Genomic DNA, 17,287 nt, shown 5'->3' with positions numbered 1-17,287 from the left:
AGTTGATAGCCTGTAATTTTCCTTCCCGTTAGGGTACTAAATAAAAAATAAAGTAATAGGAAGAAGTATCTTCCTTCAGTTCGCAACATATTTCCGTTTTCTTTAAATTAAATGGAAAGATTGTGACCATCGTAAAAGTGGATATTCTTAACCGGTACTAAAACTACGGCATAAAATAAAAATTCTGCAGGAAAATGATGTCTTATAATGTAAACGATAAGCAAGTAAATTCTACTCAGAAATGCTGTAAAATATCCTCTATGAAGAAGTCAGTATACACAAGCAGCTATGAGGATAAAGAGATCTCAAGGGGTAGCAATATTCGATGAATCATAAGCGATGTTTCACAATTCTTTGTTCAGAAAAACTTTAGTGGGTCAAGTTCGAACCCCTTACTTAATTCCTTATTATTATTATTATTCGCGAAGTCAGTCACGGTTAAGTCCGAAGCCAAGCACAGTGGATGCGTAGATTACGGCGAGTATGGAATTGGACAGCTTGAACTCAGCGACTGAGGGTACGAATCCCGATATTTCAATGTTCTTTCTGTTACCCTGCTGGCCAGAATTAGAAGCTCTGCGATGCAAGGAATCCTATTAAATGTATTGTACAAAATTATAGTTCACAAACCAATTCTGAATCGGAACAGAAAGAAAGACGGTCTAATTCATGGTATATTAAGCATAAAAGTCTATTGTTTTCCAGTGTTTGCACCATTTATAAGAACTAAAATGAAAAGAGAAGACAAAGAATGTTATCCACTCCTGATTTAATGTCGAATTCAATACGGGCGATCCATACGCCAAAATTAATTCACCATTATTATTATTATTATTTATCATTTTCATAATCATTGTAATCGCTGTCATCGTCATTCACCATCATGGACCTTGAATTCCAGCGAATCAAGTGGCTAGTTATGTTTTGGATGACCTAAGCTACATTCTGGATAGGATGGAGTACTGAGTAAAGGTACTGCTCTTAATCTTGTTATCTTTATACGCGTACTAAACTCTGCAAGCTTCTTCTCGTGTAGGATCAGGAAAGCACAGCAACTATATTGCTAGTAGCCTGTAATGATAATCTATAGATCATAAATCCCTTGGCGCTGGAAAATTAACCAGCGCCTTACGATGATGTAAAGTCTAAAAAATAAGTACACATAGGATAAAGGTAACAAACGCAGTTTAAAGGTGACGTTGGTGAACAAATGAAGGCGGATAAGTTCGTGGGAACATGTGTGGGGAGGAAAAGTACAAAACGTTTTAGTTGGATAACATATAGGGAAGAGCCCACTTGAAAGACATAGTCGTAGATGGGTGGATAACGTTAAAATGTTTAAGAAAGACCACTGCTCTTTGGACTGAAATTCAAGTGTCTCAGAACAGGATTTAGTGGCCGTATCTTGCGACCGTCGTTATGAATCTCTTTTGAGTTCTACAAAAGACGGAAACTTTTTTGGTCAGATGAGTACCTCAGCTTATCAACGAGNGATACGTTCCTCCGAAACGTCGGTTAACACCACATATACACGGTGCCAAATCCCAGAAGACTGCTTTCTTCAATCTCTTTTGAGTTCTACAAAAGACGGAAACTTTTTTGGTCAGATGAGTACCTCAGCTTATCAACGAGTCTCATCAAATGAGTTTTATTTATTTACTTAGACAATTTAAGATAAGGTTATTCTTATGCCTATGCATCACATTCACTCACTCACTCATGGAGCCCTCACTGAGCCCTTTTTGAGAAGACGCCAATTGTGCAGTAGTCGGTATAGCGACTGACTATGGGTTGAAGTTCGAGTCCCGGTAGGGTCATGAATTTTCTGTTCTCCACGTCGTCCAGACCGGCTCTGGGGTCCACCCAACCTCCTATCCTACGGCTACCGAGGGCTCTTTCCCCGGGTGTAAAACAGCCGTGGCGTGAAGCTGACCACTCACCTCCAGCTAGTGCCGAGATAAAAAAAAATGTGGATCTATACATCCACCCCCATACGCCTTCATGACGTAGTGCTTAATTAGTTAAGCACAGGGACAACATTACCTTCACCTTGAGGATAAGTTCTTTGTGAGAATACTAGTAATTACGGAGGATTCAGCAGAACTCTAAATGGATTACTTCGATTGCTTTTATTTCATAAAAGAATAGTTTTGTGTTTATTTTATTTAAGTTTAATTTATTGTTAAACAGAGAAGGAAAACACGGCTCTGGGATTCCCCTTCCTTCACCCTGTTTCCATGTTAACGATGACATAACATGCATCAATTTAGTGAGTAAAACTATGATGACTCCTGGTATAAAGATGCACAATTACTTTACGTCTAGAACGTTAGTGATCGTTATATTTGTAGGTGTGACGTGAAATTCAAGAGGTATCGAAGTTTCAAAATAGTCTGGGCGGGGCCCAACGTAACGGCGACCGACATTCATGGATACATCCTACTGATGACACGAAATGGTTACGGGAATGCAAAGTTCCGTGATTTAAACACGCTCCACATCTCTTCACCCCATCACATGCCCTCCACCACCACAAAACAGCGCAAAAGGGGACGCTGAAGATCGCCTTACAGACTGTGCTGACGTCTAAATTCCGCGGGTGACTGACAAACTAGTGTCTGCGGCTGGGCGCTGCGATGTACTTCATACAGAAACTGTACTTCTTTAGTAAGGAAGATTACACTTTTATGCATCCGACAAATATTAATGCAAAACATATGAAAGTCACAGGCCGCTGCAGCGGCTAACGTATTAAAAGTAGTGCATTAATGATGTTTGAAAGAAACATATCTTCAAATAACGTTCCCACCTCGTGACTCAAGGTACGCGGGTTCAAAACCGGCGGAGGTCGTGGAATTTTTAAGGGCGGAAAAATTCAGAGAACAAGTCCTCCAGGAGGGACTTTAAGCCGTGGGTCCCGTGTCGTAGCTTTACGGCACGTAAAAGAACCTCATGTCTCAAGGGGACCTCTGAGCTAAATTCAGGACATTTCCCGCCCAACAATAGTCTCTAACGCCTCTGGTAGATGGGGGAAGCATCGAGATACCGCTGAGCCAGTAGAGGCCGAACTCGCTGGCTGAGTCGGGACTGATGGCACGCACCAGTACCTGTAGGGTATAGAGACTGGTAGAATATCACAGGGGGACGCACAGTGGACCAATATCTGGTCTAAGTGCATGGGGAAACACACCCTCTCCAACAACAACAACAACAACAACAACTATTAATTGTATACAATAACTTAACTATATGTTTCGACATCGCTGGCCATCATCGAGGCAAACAACACTGCGAACTACTGCCATTAGTACTGTAAATAGTGTGTGATACGTTGGTGAGTTTTGTACTATAATTTAAAACTTACGTGTAAAATTAGAGTTTGCTATAAATTACTATAAATCATTAAATTATCCTAAAAGTGATATATAATATTAGATTATATAGGTCACCATTATTGTGTTAGGTTGAGGCCTACATGCCTATGTCTCACACACCATGCAGTATTCCATCGACCATTGGTGTGAATGTCTGGAGCCTACTGTGATAGATCTATCATGTGTACCGAGATTTTAATAATTCTTTTACCGACTTTTGTAGCAAAAGCTGTGTTGTTTTGTTTGGTCTGGGGTCTGTGGGTTATTATTAGTATGAAACATCAATTTCTAATAAAATTTCCTTTGTTTCATACTTAACGTGTAAGTCATGTGTTCGTGTTTTAAGTTCCTTACGTCGTCGGTTTGGACGTGAGTGAATGGTGGTGTTGTTGATCCAGATTAAGAGGTTGGTTGCCGTGACTGTTGTATCTGTCTATTAGTGTGGAAAGAATGAAAGTTTCTCTGGCTGATGGTGTTGCTGTGGGTGTAAGTTTAGGACATGGTTTCGAATAACTAACAAATCTCTGATTGCCTTGTTTTGTCATTTGTATAATTCGGGGTTATGCTCCTTTAAGGATTACCACTGAAATGTTTTTTCTGGTAGTGTTGTTTGCAGTTACAATAAATGTAGCATTTCTCTAGAAGGTTTAGAACTCTTCCTCTTTTTCTGATATTTCACTGCGTTCATTATAGGGTTCTTGTCTCTCTACGTATGCCCTGTGTCCAGGATATTCTGTGTACAGTCTGAAGTATGTTCCTCATGGTACAACACGTCTACGTTCCTATGTACTTCTCAATTCTTGTATTGTGGGATGTCTTTTAGAGGAACATTTTTTTAGCATTTTTAGATATTCCGTGTCTGTTATGTTCTGCTATGTTTAGTTTCCATGATTTATAGCGGTTTCTGCTGTAACTGCGACAGTTTCAGCGACTTCTTGTGTTTACGTATTACAACAGCCAAAAACAAATTTTTACAAATTAAGACGAAATACGAATAGTACAATCACAAACTCAATTAACTACAAAAATATGAAAATTACAATAACCAATAACAAGAATTCCATTCCAGAATACAGAACAGAACTTTATATATAATTAACTCAATGCAGAATAAAATCTATTTGGCAAAGACATATACAACACAACCTTCATTATAAACACACGAATTGGAATGATATCTCTCGTAACGTCTTAAGACATGTAAACAAAATGGAACAGAAATATCTAAGACACAAACTTTGGTTATTGTATACAATTAATAATAACTATACAGATTGTGCTGACGGGCTATATAATCGTATGTGTATTATTTACAGATAGCACATCATGACGTTTTCCAACTAGTGCCAAGGTGAAGAATAGTAGCTTGTAGCTCCAACCCCCTATACGTCTTAAGGGCGTGGGGATCAAAAAAATAACTTCAGCGATAATAACTTTTTACATTTATTATAAAACGAGGCTAAAGTATCTGATAGAGTTAAGTTTCAGGATTTCAAATGGCGTGGCAAAGCGTCTTGACTCCCAGCAATATTTTCTGTCATGCCCAAGTCCGGTTACTTCAGCTACAGCACTACAATGGTGCACATGCTTACGTCAATATGAGACCAGCTTCACTCCATTCATTTCATGTCTCTTAACTTAATTACGTCTTCCTACAGCACGTGTCTCCATAGAGACCAGGTACGAAAGACGAAAATAGAAACAACCAGTCAAGCTAATGGGCTCTGCAGTAACAAAGAGAGGAAAAGGTAGATATAGGTTATTCGAGCATTGAGTACACGTATGTTCCAAATGTATCCTCTGCGATGTTAGAGAACTCGTGATTGTTCACGGCTGACATATTTGATTCCGGCAGAGATAACTCCCCAAAGGAGAAAGAAGCCCAGGAAGACCTCATGAGCGTTATGACTCTCTCTGCATAAACAAACCGCCAGCCTAATTTTATTTCCGTATATTTAGTGATACATTACTGAATAATTTATTCGAAATTTATATTAAAGGAAGGGCCTGTAACGTAATACGCCATAATACGACGATACTGGCATATCATCCACCTAGACTGAGGAAAACCAAGAAGATCCCATCAGGACGGCTGGTCATCGGGGCTGAGATTCGAGCCAGCGACCTTCCAAATGCGAAGCAGGACTGTTAAACCCGACCACAACGTTTGGTCGTTCTGCATGTACAATTCCAATAAAGGCATAGCCCGTATGATTAATACACAGCCAAAAGAGTGGTTCGGTTCATATTCATGGATTTCAAACGTTTGAAATGTAGCCAGTTCTGAGCATATCAAACGCGATATGAATTGAATAGCGAATTCCATTTCGTCTGTTCAATAACGGAACCAAACCTTGTACACATGTTCCAAGTTCCCATTCACATTCAGAACGAACGGTACAATTATCCACTCCCCCATGCGCCTTCATGGCGTAGTGCTTAATTAGTTAAGCACAGGGACAACTTTACGGTACAATTATCGGTGACGATCATATCCAACAACTAACCAAAGTTATGGCTGCCTCTGGTTTCGCAGCTACAGCCGTTACTGTCCTGAATGAATTGAGTTTTATCTCTAGCTCTTTTTGATACTAAAGTCCGTCCATCTGTAACGCGTCTGGGCGTGTGTGTGTGGGGGGTTTATAAAGGAGAATCAATAACTATGCATATTGGCGCCTCGCTAAAAGAAAACTTGAACACCTTTCACTAAAGCCGGTATTTAACAGAAGAAAATTAAACCGTTGTCAAACTGTATAACATTCTGTAAAATTTGAGGCTTTCACGGCGGTGACTACGAAGCAAGCAGTCTTCTGGGATTTTGCACCTTGTATACGTGGTGTTTACCGACGTTTCGGAGGAACGCATCCATCTTCAGGATAGAAGGAAAAATATAAGAAATCCGCAAGCGAAGAGACCGTAAGAACCGGTAAAAGCTTCCCCCATCTACCAGAGGCGTCAGAGACTACTGTTGGGCGGGAAATATCCTGAATTTGGCTCAGAGGTCCCCTTGAGACATGAGGTTCTTTTACGTGCCGTAAAGCTACGACACGGTACCCACGGCTTAAAGTCCCTCCCGAAGGACTTGTTCCCTGAATTTTTCCGCCCTTAAAAATTCCACGACCTCCGCCGGGTTTGAATCCGCGTACCTTGAGTCACGAGGTGGGAACGTTACCGCTAGACTACGGAGGGCGTTACTGGACGTATGTTAAGGCTGACGTTACGACTTTCTTTTACTGGACGAGTCTAACGTTACAGGTCAGACGCCTGATAGATGAGAAAGTCTAGAGAGAACAATATGTGGCAGGTGGATGTTGAGACGTTCGAGAAGGTGGTGATACTGCACTCCCACACGCCGGTGAGCCATGATATTCAACTCATACATATTGCGGTGTGTAGGGTGAAAGACCGCACTAAAATACGGGTGATGTGGATGTGTTGAAAGTTTTCTTGCGCTACTGCTGGGAAAGAGATTCCTCCCCGGGAAAGTGGAGGTTCCCAAGAAGCCTGGTACGGAGGACGGCAATGGCGAGATAAAACCCGGTGTTGAGGGCACGGTCTAGACTGAACAGTTTGCATTTCGTTGCGGAGCCATAAACGAAGCTGTCACAGTCCAACTCATAGCGGATCAGGGCAGGTAGTGACACATCACCGTTCGGTCTCCGCAAAATCACCTGCTGCAAGCAACAGCTGGGTGGGCCCCGGCGCCTGTACGGACGCTGTTGAATACAGAAAACTCTCTTGCTCTTGCCGGGAAATCGAACCCCGGTTGTCCAGACCGAAGTCCGTCACTATACCGAATGAGGTATCCCGGCTCCACAAGGACACATAAAATATACCCGTTACAACTTATGCAACTGCACGAAGCTCTCTGATTCCAAAACAACGATGTTCACAATACTACTAAGTAGAAGCCATTCAAAGCATTGTCCCTAACTACCTGCTATCACGGTGGTGTCCGCCAGATTTAAAACGTACTGCACGTACCTGCTACACTCTGCTTAATACGTCTTTGAGGATGCGTTATCATCGAAGTTACAAAGATCATTACATTACCTTTATAACGTCACTAGATTCTATGTTGAACAGCCGGTTGGAACCAAAAACGCACGAGTGTGTTCTTCCCTTCCGTTTAATTGTTTACTCAAGTCATGATGTGCCACCAGAGACGTTTCAGACAACAATTAAACGCCATACGTGAATGAAATGCACTTCTCTCAACGCCATCCAAATGAATGCAGTCCGCTATTGTTGAAATGAACTTTGCTTCTTAGGTGCGTTCGTAACCCTGCGGGTCTCTCATTAAGTTCGGATTCTCCGTCCTAATGCACGGAACTCCAGAATAGCTGCTGAGATTCTCATGAAATATATTTCAAAATTTTAAGAAAAAAATGTCGCGCCATTCCAATTCCTATTTAAATCGGACAAGTGTGACGGCCACTTTACACGAAAAGCTACACGCATTTCTTCATGTATCAGAGAGAAAATGTTTGGAACGAAATCTGCAGAGAAAATGAAACAAAAAACTTGTATTTTCAAGACACTTTCATTCATTCATTTATCAGTAATCTGTCAAGACGACAGGTCCACAGTCTCGTCCAAAACAATTCCTCCACTTAATGCGATCTAGAGCTTTCTCCTTCAAATGACAGTATCCTCTTCTGTCCCCAAGGTCATCCAGCATCTTCTTACGTCTTCTTCCTCGTCTTCTTGTCACTTCTATCCGCCCTTCTATCTTTCCTTCAATAACTTCTTTTAGAAGGCAGTTACTGCGTAAAACATGACCAATCCAATTAGCCTTCCGTTTTCTTATTTCGTGTAGGATATTCCTCTGCTCACTGACTCTAATTAACACTTCTTCATTTCTCACATAATCGGTCCAACTGATCTTCTCCATCCTTCTCCAACACCACATTTCGAAGCTTTCCAGGTGTTTCTGATCTACTGCCCTAAGTGTCCAAGTTTCAGCCCCATACAAAGACACTTTAATAGCAAGTTTTACAAATTTCGAGATAATTACAACCGGCGTTAGGAGTATTTTTTTTTAATTTGCATATTCAGCTTTCGATCATGGCCTCCAGAACACAATCGCAGTTACTAAAAAAAGTCTTCGTTACCCTCAAAATCTGATTTAATTCTTGTGCTCTATTACAATAAAACTCTGAAGCACATATTGAACAGTTTATACCTAATTTTCGTTTAGTTTGTGTAATAACAGCAAACGCTGAAGCTTTCATTGATTGTTTCTTCATTCACTAGGCCCATACAATTTGGAGTTCTCGTCAATTTGAGTGATTATACTTGCGTGAGAGCGAATAAACACACATTTTCTTATTATTTATGTTTATTATAAGGGAAGGGTTCATCGTAGTCTTAACTACTTCATTTACAGTTCCTTGATCGAATGCATCCGTTAAAGGTACACTGTATAATTTTACATTCCTGTTAACAAAGACATCGTACTCATTTCACGAAAACCCTTGGAAAGACAACGAAATGAAAACGTATTATAAACAAAGGGAAATAGTTTAAGACTACCCTCAACGAAAACCAAGGAAAGGTCAAGTCACGACGCCTAGTATCTGAAATTGATAAATGAATATCCAGACACGATAACTGTCTCATAGCCGGAAGAGCAACGAAATGTCGGCAGTGATGAATCACCATGTAGCAAAGTAATAATTTAATAGGTAACTTTAGTAGAATAACACCATCCACATCAAGGTCTCTGGAATTTCGTTTTGGATGTGTTATTAGAAAGCAATTAAACAATAACCATATTTTAGCCTAATTTCCTTTCCTTTTAAGAAAATACTGGTTCCAGTAACAACATTAGAATCAAGAGACGGATTACGAGACCTACACATAGTTATAACTTTATAATTATGCCAACATTTTAATAACCTATTAACTTAGTGCTATAAGTAATGCCACTTTGGCAGTTGTACGAACTGAAGTCAAAGGGACACTAGTATTACTGAATGTAGGTTGATGGTATTTTTATGGCAGCAGATCTTTGATAATGTCCGTATGTAACTTGAACTGACGGTATTTTAGGAAGACTGTAGAACATACCAGCAATAACAAACGCATCATTTAGCTTTAATAGCCACTGGTTACAGAAATGATATATTCTTAAATAGATTTCAAGCAGGGAACCAAACTGTAAAGCGTAAATATTGCTAGCGACCGACTACATCCAAGGAATTCGAGTGCCACCAGAGTTCTGACGTTACAGGAGAGCTCCAACTGTTTTCTTTTTTATTTTATATGGCACTACATCTTCGTGCTCAGAAGACCAGTCCTGGACGATGTGAGCTGTGTGAACATGGGCACTGTCGTCTTGGTAAATGGCATCACCATTGGGGAACAAAGTTTGCACCATGGGATGGACCTGGTCGCCCAAAATGGTCACTTAAGTGACGTAACCTTGCAGGGTAATGACGGGTCCGACAGAATACCACGGTATGGCTGCCCATACCATGATCGAACCCCCGCCATGTTTCACTCTTGGCAGCAAACAATCTGGATCGTAAGCTTGGGATGGCGTTCTCCAGACGTAAACTCGGCCAGAAGTCGGAAACAGTGTGAAGGTGGACTCATCCGACCAAATGACCGTCTTCCATTGCTCCATAGTCCAGGTTTTATGACTTCGGCACTACACTGTCCTCTTAGTGGCATTTTGATCACTGATGAGTGGCTTTGGAATTGCAGCTCGTCCAGAAATACCCTGCTCGTGGAGTTCCCTTCGTACTGTTTTGGTGCTGACAGGGTTTGTGAGCGTGACATTCAGTTCAGCAGTCACTTTTGCAGCTGTAGTCTCCTTATTTTTCGTCACAATCCTACGCAATGTTCGTCTGTCTCGATCACTCATCACACATTTCCGTCCACGCTGGTGTTTATCGGATGCAGTTTTTCCAGTCCTCCTGTATGCGGTCATAATCTTCGATACTGCCCTTCGCGAAACACCAAAAACCTCGGTTACCTTGGTTACAGAAGCACCCACCATATGGGCCCCAACAATTTGTCCGGGTTCGAATTCTGTAAGCTCTGACATGATGCACTAAAATCTGCACAGAACACTGTCTCGACAACAAATGAAACTTGCAACGTATTGCGGAGGGTGTACAGGTAGTGGTATTGGGCAGATACCACAGCTTCACCTACAAACGTCGCTAAAATAAACACTTCAATTTAGACATGCATTTCACGAGGTGTAGCAGGAACAGTCTCAGAAGGAAGAACATTAAGGCGCGTCCACATTACTCGTGCTCGTGCTCGTCGGGAGACTCGTCTGACTTTTACTTGTGCTCCTAAATCTTCGTCCACACCGTCCACACTACTTCAGTTGCTCGCCAGGCTTCGGCGCGTGAGGATCCGTATATTTACTCGTAGTGTGTATAGGCTGTAGTCGTATTTTAATTTATTTGCTATAGTTTTTAAATTAAAAATTTTAAATTTGCTTGTCTCGTGACTTGTCATATCGTCCAAATTACTTGCGAGCATAGCGAGTCACACGAGCACGAGAACGAGCACGAGTAATGTGGACGCGCCTTTAGGATTTTAGCTAAGGTACCGGACGTATTTTCACTAAGGTAAATTGTGCTAACCTACTTTTAATAACAGAAAATAAAAGTAACGAGTAACAACTCGTCTAAAGTATTGAATCGCCGCTTCCTTCAGCATCACGAGTCTACAGCCTGACAATGTGAACAGGTACAATCAGATGTCCCACGTTTAACTCAACCATAACATCGTAGTACATACATGGAATACAATCTTGTTCAAAACAATCCTTAATCGCACCTACCGTAGCTTGGTGGAAACCCATTCCTTCCAACCTAACAGTGTATGATACGGAAATAACTTCTTCAGCACACATCAAAGCCGAGACATAAGACTACACCAGTCTTAAGGTTCATAATACTCACATTTACTGTAGCATATAAATCAATGTAATGCCTCATTTATCAACCAGATTTTAGGGTGAAAATTGACAACGTATTCATCCACCTGAACTCAATGCTCCATTCAAATGAAAACCGACGTAAATCACCAAAAACAAAACTGAGCGTGAGTGTGCATGGCTGAATGTCTTCCTCCTCCTCACTAATGAAGCAAAGCTTCCACCGAACTCGGTACACTGTACGCAATGTACGTCTGTCTCCAGCGGCTTACTTGTGGTTTGGATCCTTAGTTTTGTCCAACTAAACCTGGAGTGGAACTCAGCCCCTTGCCAAAATTATATGACGTCTATCCATCGGCCTCCCAAACTAACCCTACTTCCTAACACTCTCCTCGATGACATCCATCGCAGAACACGCTCTTCTTCCTGAGTTTGCGCAATCTGCATCCATGAGGCCGATGAGACAAAAGACAAATTCAGATAGTAAACCCGGTGGTTTTATGCGAGTGAGGGGACAGACTGAAAGGTTCTGTTAGTCCGTCTCATTCACTACACCAGGCATGTCAAACTCAACTTGTACAGAGGGCCACCTCAGCCCTGTAAATAATAGTCCAGGGCCGCACTTCAAAATAGAAATATACATTCGATTTTGATACAAGGAAATTTAATTCTATTTATTATTTAGGAATAATTTCAATATAATTACCTAAAGTCACATATCTTACAGTTTTAAAAAGCAAGAGAATGCCATTTTTGACAAGTATCAAACAACTTTTCAATATGTAAAAAGAGAGATTACACAAGAAATTATGTTAGAAACAGCAAAACACTGAATTTCCTGCAGCCTGCTAATTTATGTCTGCGTGAGACTTCTTGTCTTCTGGTCTGCTGGAAAATTGTCTTTATAAAAAATATTTCTACAAAAATTTTAATATCAATTAGTTCTAAAAGTTGAGGGGTCGCATGTTTTACACGGCTGCACTACACCATCTTCTCGACGTCTTCAGCATTTCGTTTCTTGCTCACACTTCCTAAACGAAAGTTCGTCTCCGTTACGTTACGTTACGTTACGTCGTGTCTCCCGCGTAGCTATATGACCTCCGTTCAATAGGCGTTACAATAAAGTAGACCCCAATATAGGGGTTGTAAGGAAATTATACGACGTGAAAATTAGCACGTAGGACAATCTTAGCATACTGTCTGTCCTGGACTAAGAGGGGTTGGCCAGTCAAGTCATCATGCTGTGTGTCCACATTTAAACTTTTGAATCAGTTGGCCCATTTCCAAGAAATGTGGCATGAATGTTATGCCACTTGAGGCCAGCCCAACGTCACACTTTTAAATTTCCTGCAATCGATTATATCAGCATGCTGGAGGCACAAAACTGTGAGGTGAAAGCGACACTGAAGCCTTGTAATCTACCGTGCTGAAATTAAGTATTGCAACAGATCTTCGAAAACGTCGAGATAGCTCAGTCGGTATAGCGACGGGCTATAGGATGGATGACCGTGGTGCGATTCCCGGCAGGGGCAAGGGTTTTTTCTTCTCCATAGCGTGCAGACCGGCTCTGAGGCCCACCCAACCTTCTTCCGAAGGGGTACAAGGGGATCTTTCCTTGGCAGTAAAGCGGCAGAGGTGTGAAGCTGACAACTCACCTCCACGTACTGCCGAGGTCAAGGATGATGGAGCTATTCATCCACTTCCTCATATATCTTCGTGGCAGAGTGCTTAATTAATTAAGCACCGGGACACAGATCTTCGAATAATATGCATCTTTTTTATGGGGGCAATATATGCGTAAAAAGTAAAAGAACAAAATGGTGGCTGCATGAAATCTACAGTCAGCCTTCGATTTGATGGCGATGACTAAGGAACCACTGGAACATGGCAGCCGAANAATATAGCGGCGGTGCGACGCTCTGAGGTTATGGTCGATATACGTGCACACGGTACGACATACTTTTTAGGAGTGAACAATTAGAAATATAGCGGCGGTGCGACGCTCTGAGGTTATGGTCGATATACGTGCACACGGTACGACATACTTTTTAGGAGTGAACAATTAGAAATATAGCGGCGGTGCGACGCTCTGAGGTTATGGTCGATATACGTGCACACGGTACGACATACTTTTTAGGAGTGAACAATTAGAAATATAGCGGCGGTGCGACGCTCTGAGGTTATGGTCGATATACGTGCACACGGTACGACATACTTTTTAGGAGTGAACAATTAGAAATATAGCGGCGGTGCGACGCTCTGAGGTTATGGTCGATATACGTGCACACGGTACGACATACTTTTTAGGAGTGAACAATTAGAAATATAGCGGCGGTGCGACGCTCTGAGGTTATGGTCGATATACGTGCACACGGTACGACATACTTTTTAGGAGTGAACAATTAGAAATATAGCGGCGGTGCGACGCTCTGAGGTTATGGTCGATATACGTGCACACGGTACGACATACTTTTTAGGAGTGAACAATTAGAAATATAGCGGCGGTGCGACGCTCTGAGGTTATGGTCGATAAATGGTATAGAAACAAAATCTGTACTTATGTAAAACGTTCTTTATAAAAAGAAACAACTCCAATAATAATGATAATAATAATAAGTTAAATCTGATTCAAAGATATCTGGGTGCTATAAAACTGTACCCAGATTGTCGAAAGTAATATTTCAATCGAATGCAGAAACAAAGATGAAGTTACAGCAGAACTCACAACTACTAACAATTTCCCCCCCCCTTTTGTTTTGTTTTGTTTAGGCTGGCCATGTGTTTAGCCTTAGGAAAAGGGCTGCCGCTGTCGGATAAGCTTCTTCTGAATCTTGTAAGAGTAAACTTATATGTAGCAGTATAGACGATAAATCTTTGCCGCTACCCATCCACGTAATGAGGGTTTCTCACTCCAGGTGAATCACTTTATGCGAAAACGGCATATGCCTCAATTCCTGCAAAATTCTGTTCAGCAAGCGCTTTTAGTGTAGTTAAAATGTCCTGAAGAAACCCGGAGGCCTTTCCTGGTGTTGTCGGAATCTGCTGAAAGCTTAGCCCATTTTAGCCTATTTTATTTTAAAGGCCATGTGACCTGTTATAAACACAGCTACACGTACATGTTGTAACTTATAATCTACGGTCTAATTCTTCGGAACACTATAAAGCACTGCTTTAACAACGACTGTTCTCATAATGCTGCATCTTTGTTGCACGGCTCCCCATACACACACAGTTTGGCCTTCCGATCGACCTTACAGGCAAAACTGTGACAGTTGACCCCCTCCCTTTCCTCCCCATACACGCGCAGATAAAGCGACAGGCTTCGTGCCACAAAAACGGTCTTCCAGCCTATAATGTTGAGTCACACACGTCACGTGCTACGGTCCTGCAGGCAGAACTGACGGGTTTACTACAGGCCAACAGTCCAAACGATTGGCCGGCCGGCCGCACCACACACGTCAGTTTTGCCTTTCAGTCTTCAACTGTGCAGGCCGAACTGGAGGCCAAACTGTGTATTAGGCTGTGTCCACATTAGCGAGCCAAGCTTCGAACCGAGCCCAGTCGCGAGCAGAAACTCGTCCAGTCGCAGCACACGCCGTATTAAACATTTAGGGAAATAAAGCAACGTAAGTCTCGATTCTGTTTGAATAAATCCCTTCAGAAGAATATCAGGCTTCGTAACTATACAAATGTATCAAATATGCAGAGGGTGCCGACATAAGGCACTTGCTATCCAGCATTCAAGAACTAAACGCCAGTTTCTTAGGATCTCAGAATTATCGTAATTCTGAAGCTCTGAATCAGACATTCGGTAGGTCATGTCCGATGGGAGACCGATTTTTCGGGAAGTGTCTGTTTACACAAGGCTACATGAAACAGTAAGACGGTTACATATCCTCTAAAGAAGAGAAGGTGAGGAAGGTAGTGGTTGTTGCAACTGACCGGCCGTGACAATTCTATTGTTCATTTAAAGACATGCGTCACTGTACCAACGGCAACGGTAAGTAGTCCGAAAATCATGACGATAATTTTGGCTCGTACACTACCGACCAGAAGGCTTGGCCGCGCCATAGCTCAAGCGGTTAGTCGCTGGCTTCCATCGCGGCGGCCCTGGTTCGATCCTGGGTCTGGCCAAGTGGGATTTGTGGTGGACAAAGTGGCGCTAGGGTGGGTTTTCTCCGAGTACTTCGGTTTCCCCTGCCAATCTTCATTCCACAAAATTCTCCATCATCATAATCACCCAGGGCAGGCTACAATAGGCCAATCAGTGGCCGCCGTCCCGAGTGGACCCAGTTGGACTCCACACCCCCGCTAAGCGAATTAAAAAAAATTAGAAGCCTTTAATAATTTCCTTGTCTTCCACTACTTACAGTATATGACTTCGAGTAGGATTCAGCACTCCAGCGATCTGAGATCAAACTCGTACACCTATAAGAGAACCCTGCTATTCTGACTGTCTATACGGATTTTCCTTTCAACTGTTACCCTTGCAATTCATTCCTCTGTAAGACTGCCGTCTTGGCGCTATCTCCACCCCAGCTCCCTGTCTTTCTACTCGTAAACTCTGAATCTCTTGGCTTCCTGTTCCTATTTCTCTTCCGTCATCCGTCTTTTCCTTCCGTACTTCTGTAATGTCCATTGTCTTAATTCCTACGAGATACTGTTCCTTGCACTGTTAACACAAAGTTTAAACCCTTCCCGTCTCAAGCTCATGCACTGTGAACCACGCCCAAACCCAGACCACATTCTACTCACTACTTCCTAAATGCATAAAGGGGTTCTATCCTTCTTTCATGAGGTGCAGCGGCAACCACGAATTGCGGTAAAACCATAAACGGTGAATATTTGAAAATTTTAATTTCTATACGTGTACAAAAAATATGTTTCTATGAATATCAAAATCGCGCCCGAATGTGTGTATACAATTGTTTTCATTAGGTAGATAAAATGTTGCCATCATGATGGCCGCGCGGTCTAAGGCATGAACCGACTTCGCCCGCTCGAACACCGCGATCGTGATTTCGAATCTCACTCGAGGCATGGATATCTGTGTGCGTTTATTCTGTGTTTGTGTCGTCCTGTGTGCAGGTAGCGGTCTTGCGATGCGCTGATCCCCATATATATGGTTCTACAACCTTTCGTATCTTGACCGCCTTTTCAGTTTCTTAATTATACACAGTCGGTAGGACGCCTTGGTCGTGGAATCAGCGCGTCGCAAGGCCGCTATATATGTACACGTATATAAATGTTACGAGGTTTCTAGCATTCCCGAAGTTCATAAGGTCGGTGTGAATCATTCACCACATTTCAGGACTGTTCATTAGGAAATAACGGAAGAAACGGCAATGGCTGAGTGAAGATCACTAATTGTGAAGCTTTTCGCTATGTGACTTTCATATTTCTCCTGCTAGTCTGTCTCTCTTGGGTCCAAACGTCCTACTTCGCACTTTGTTTCCAGACAATTTGTATTCATCCCTCAAAATGAGAGATTAAATATCAGACTCTGAATCTCTTAGTCCCGTTAAGGTAACGCTTCTGATGTGCTCAGCAACTCAAACATCTGCATACTTCTTTAAGCGCAACAGCTTCAATATTCGCTATTGGAGCTGGAATTACGACGGCTGCTGGCACCAGACTTGACCTCCAGTGGACACTCGTTAAAGTCTTCAGAGCGCACTCATTCCGGGGCCTCGGATGAGTCCCGTATCGTTATTCATTGTCACTGCCTCCCAGTGCAGGGAGTGGGTAATTTGCGCGCCTGCTGCCTTCCTTGGATGTGGTAGCCGTTTTTCAGGCTCCCTCTCCGGAATCGAACCTTGATTCCCTGTTACCCGTTACAACGATGGTAGGCGCAGAGCCTACCATCGACAGTTCATAAGGCAGACATTTGAAAGATGCGTCGCCTTGACGTACTTGAAAACGACAATTCCGAAACATAATGCAGGGTCCTGAATTTGGTGTAATAACAGATATTCGAAAAATATGTACCACGTGTTCAGCCGAGGCGTCA

At 42.3% G+C, this 17,287-nt stretch overlaps 1 protein-coding gene across 5 annotated transcripts in view; it reads right to left on the bottom strand.

Annotated features, from left to right (window-relative positions):
• LOC111868918 (calmodulin-binding transcription activator 2) overlaps window positions 1-17,287 on the bottom strand; it is a 444,850-nt gene that overhangs the window by 352,419 nt on the left and 75,144 nt on the right. Inside the window, exon 1 of one of the 5 annotated variants that reach the window (XM_023860028.2) lies at window positions 11,550-11,570. The exons of the other annotated variants lie outside the window; for them this stretch is intronic. The gene's annotated coding sequence lies outside the window, so the exon portion shown is untranslated. Of the gene's footprint in view, window positions 1-11,549; window positions 11,571-17,287 lie in introns of those variants that run through there. 5 annotated transcript variants of the gene reach the window in all.

Source organism: Cryptotermes secundus, unplaced genomic scaffold (genome assembly GCF_002891405.2).
Source record: "Cryptotermes secundus unplaced genomic scaffold, Csec_1.0 scaffold753, whole genome shotgun sequence".
NCBI lineage: Eukaryota > Metazoa > Arthropoda > Insecta > Blattodea > Kalotermitidae > Cryptotermes > Cryptotermes secundus.
Note: the sequence above shows the minus strand (reverse complement) of the source record. Positions and strands in the feature narration are given on the sequence as shown.